Consider the following 4518-nt stretch of genomic DNA (forward strand, 5'->3'; position numbering starts at 1 on the left):
TACAACCTATGGGCTTAAAACCATCCGACAACTCCACAAGATCCCATACTTCATTGTCTGCCATTGACTTCATTCTTCTATCATTGCAACAAACCATTTATCAGATTGCTGATCTGAGATAGCTTCATTATAGCTTGTTGGATCGACAACTTGACCAATGTCATATTCTACCTCACCAAGATAGACATAACAATCATAAAAAATAGTAGAACGTCTTTCTCTGGTGATTTCCTAAGAGGAATCTCAATAACTGGTTCATCAGCAATATTATCTGTCACAGGTAATTCCTCTACAGTGGGATCTACAATAGATTCTTGAACATCAACTTCATTCTTCACAGTCTCATGTTATGTAAGAATCTTTGGAACCTGTTGATTCTCCACTAAAACAGGTTCTGAAAACATACCATCATGCCCAACAAATAGGGGAACAATGCTTGATGAGCCTGCTTCACAATTCTCCAAGGGTTGAGTACTGCCACCCTCAGCTACATCAAATTCCAAGAACTTAGCAGTCATAGATTCAACCACCCTAGTACCCCTAGAAGAGCAATAAAACCTATATCCTTTAGAATGCTTAGGATAACCAATGAAATAGGCTCGAATGGCCCTAGGATCCAATTTCTTCTCAATGGGATTATAAATCCTCACTTCAATTGGGCAACCCCAAACTCGAAAGTGTCCCATGCTGGGCTTTCTTCTTGTCCAGAGTTCAAATGGAGTCTTTGGCATAGATTTACTAGGAACCCTATTTAAAATGTACAGTGCAATCTTAATTGCTTCACCCAATAAAAACTTAGGCAAATTTGATCTACTCATCATACTCCTCATCATATCTTTAAGAGTGCGATTGCTTCTCTTAGCTACACCATTATGCTTAGGAGTCCCCGACATTGTGTATTGAGGGACAATACCACAATCTTGTAAAAACTTAGCAAAAGACCTCATCTATTGTCCTGTCTCACCATATTTTCCATAATACACCCCACCTCGATCAGACCTAACCACCTTGATGACTTTTCCCGTCTGTTTTTCTACTTCAGTTTTGCAAATTTTGAATTTTTCAAGAGCATCAGACTTCTCCTTAATCAGAAAAATATAACTATATCGAGAAAGATCATCAATGAAGGTGATGAAGTATCTACTGCCACATAAGGTGGATGAGTGGGGTCCACTAATATATGGGTGGATGATCTCAAGAAAACCTTGGCTCCGAGTTGAACCTTTCTTCTTAGACTTGGTCAACTTACCTTTGATACAGTCAATACAAGTTCCAAGATCTTCACAATCTAGAGGCGGAAGAATCTCTTCTTTTATCAGCCTGTTAACTCTTTCTTTAGAAATATGTCCCAACCTTTTATGCCATAACAATAAAGATCTTTCTTTAATCAAAGATCTTTTAACTCCAACACTCTCAACATTAAAGGAATAATAAAATTGATTAGGATCCAAATACATTCTATATAAGCCATTCAATAATACACAAGATCCAATAACCTCAGAATTAAAACTCAAATAAACTTTTCCATTACTAAGAACAAGTCTATAACTAGTTTTATCAAGTAAAGAAACATAAATTAAATTTCTTCTAAAAGAGGGAACATAAAAAGTATTCTCCAAATACAAAACTGATCCAGAATCTAAAATTGGCTTCATTGTGCCTACACAACATCTTCGCCCATCAGCACTCTTTCCCCACTTTTAGTTTGGACTCCCTCTCAGTTGGATCATGTCTTTTGATTAGCCCTGTAATGTTGTTGTCTCATGAACAGTTGCACCACTATCAATCACCAACTATCTTTCGGAACGTCAACTAAATTTGATTCAAAACAAACAAGAGCAAGTGCCTTACCTTGTTCTTTTTCTTCTTTTCTAACCAACCCTTGTACTTAAGACCCTAGTTAGTAATACGGGTACGGCAAAAAACGGTACGGGAATTTTACGGTATAATACGGCAAACGATCAAAATACGTTTAAAAATTCGGCCATAAAATTCGGATACGGGAAAATACGGTACGGGTATATACGGGTTTAATACGGTGCATTGTCAAATACGTTTAAAAAATACGGCAATATCATCTTAGTTTTAACATTTTTAGGACTACCTGGTTAAATCAACATAACATTCAATGCAAAGTTTCAATTAACCAATAACCAAATACATAATACATAACTGATATCAAATTATGTCTCCAGACTCAAACACAATATTTAGCCAAGATTCAACTATAGTATTAAATTAAACACATAAGTCATAACAAAATCAAAATTCAAAGTCGAATAAGAGCTCCAAACAAATAAATCCACAAATAATACAACAGATTCAAATTAGTTTGTAACAAACTCACAGTACATAAACAACAATAGTCAATAATAACTCAAAAAAGAGCATCGTCCAACCAAGCAATATCATCATTATCCTTAAGTCATTCATGTAACCCTCAACTGTTGGGTGTGAATTAGCATCTTCGTCCATATGAATTTCTTCATATTCATAGTCTGGAGCTCTCCCAATTTCTCAAGATCTATAGGTTCCAAGTCACGACTCATCGTGGAAGTGAATTTATCCACTCATCGTGTTCATCCTCAATACACAAGTGTGTCTAGCATTTCATGTGACAACCTATTCCTTTTTTTTTGTTTGAGCAGCTTCAAAGGCACTCCAATTTCTCTCACATGATGAAGCGCTCCAGGTTGACTCAGAATTTGAATGGCACTCTTCTTGAGCACAGGAAGATCATCCCCATTGTAATCCCCACCTATTCCTGCAAATGACATAAAAACTTTTTTGAACATAAAGAGAAAAGCAATGTACATAAAAGATATTGAAATTTTTTAAAACACCTTACGAGGATGACTTTTTGTAACATCGTTTTTGCCGTGGCAGTAAATAAGGTAGCTGGCCTACTACATACAACTGACCCTCTCTCATAAATGGATGCTTTTCTTCTATTAGAAGCGGTTTTCATGAATGAAATTGATGCCATCTTTCATCTCCCTATCCTCTCTAAAATCGTGAGCAAAAGTAGCTGGATTGAGAAAGGCAGCTGCAGCATGTTAGGATGAATGATGTTATTGACCCACGATTCTCAAACATTCCCAAATTCTCTCATACTTGTTGCTTCACTATTACATCTTTCTTGATTGCAACTTTTGCCCTCGTCATTGCTTCATATAAGTAACCAGCAGTAGATCCATCACCATCACCAACGAAGAACTCGAACCAATGGCTCGGTTTTTATAACCTCCCTTCCTCTAGCCCAAAAATCACTCTGAACAATTCATTGACCCTTTTACCTGATTCGTCTACAATAATCAAAACCCCTCCATTCAGATGAAGCAACAAAAAGTCGAAGTTCATTCTCCAAATCAACACAGATTGAAGCATTAAAAAATTTGAAGCAAATCTTGTGGCACAAGGTTGTCTCAATTGTCTATCTTTGGTGAACTCTTTCATTGCTGCATGAAGAACTGTGTACCGTGTCATGAACATAATATTATTCTTGCTTCATCTGTGGCAACTTTTACCCAATTAACTTCTTCATATGTCTTTCAAAAGAAGCTGAATTCCATGAGCAGCACACCTCGTCTTATACATTCGAGATACATCCAATGAGCATGTCACCAGCAATGTGAAATTGCTACCATTATCAGTTATGAATTGCACAACATATCTTGTCCAATTGATTCAATAACAGAAACAACAATTTCTTTAGATAATCACAGTTTTTTCTTCTCGAGAAACATCCAATGTTTTATAACACTGCACCACCAGGTGAATATGCCACAAGATTAAAAGATCGATGTCTTATATCAGTCCATATATCAGATATATAGTGCAACCATCCGATGTATCCCAAGAATGCTTCACCATACAACATACTCATCAACACCTTTTCTAGATTCTGGAATTAACTTAGTTCGAAGAGTTGAATAAGATGGAAGCTTGTATCCTGCACCATATTCAGCCACTACCTTGACAATTCTCCAAAAGCCACCAGTTTGAACAACATTAAAAGCAATATTGTTCACCAAACACTTAGCAAGCTTTTTATCAACAAACTCCTTGTCTTTTTTCTTATTCATTTCTAGTAAAGATGCTTGACTTTGACGTCTTGGCTACCTTTAGAAAGTAGTGAAAATGGTGAATCTGTTTCCTCCTCATGATCATTAGAGTTTAAGCAGTAGAAGAACCGGCTGAACTTTTTAATTTTTTGTTACTTCCACTTCTAGACATAGCTAAGAATGCCATGCTTGTGTCTCATGATTGACTTTACTACAAATCTCAACATCATGGCCAGTAATTCCACAAGTGTGCTTTAATTCTGTAAGCCCCACCACTAAATACTTTTTGACAAAATTTACATTTCCATTTATTCCCTTGGAGCTCCTCACATGCTCCCAAATTTATTTTTTTTTCGTACCATATTGATTTGAGTCTGTATTTACAGAACATAAAAGAGAACATCATCAAATACAAAGATAAAAAGTTAGCATATAATCTTTTTCTTTCCTCGCA

Source organism: Pistacia vera, unplaced genomic scaffold (genome assembly GCF_008641045.1).
Source record: "Pistacia vera cultivar Batoury unplaced genomic scaffold, PisVer_v2 Contig117, whole genome shotgun sequence".
NCBI lineage: Eukaryota > Viridiplantae > Streptophyta > Magnoliopsida > Sapindales > Anacardiaceae > Pistacia > Pistacia vera.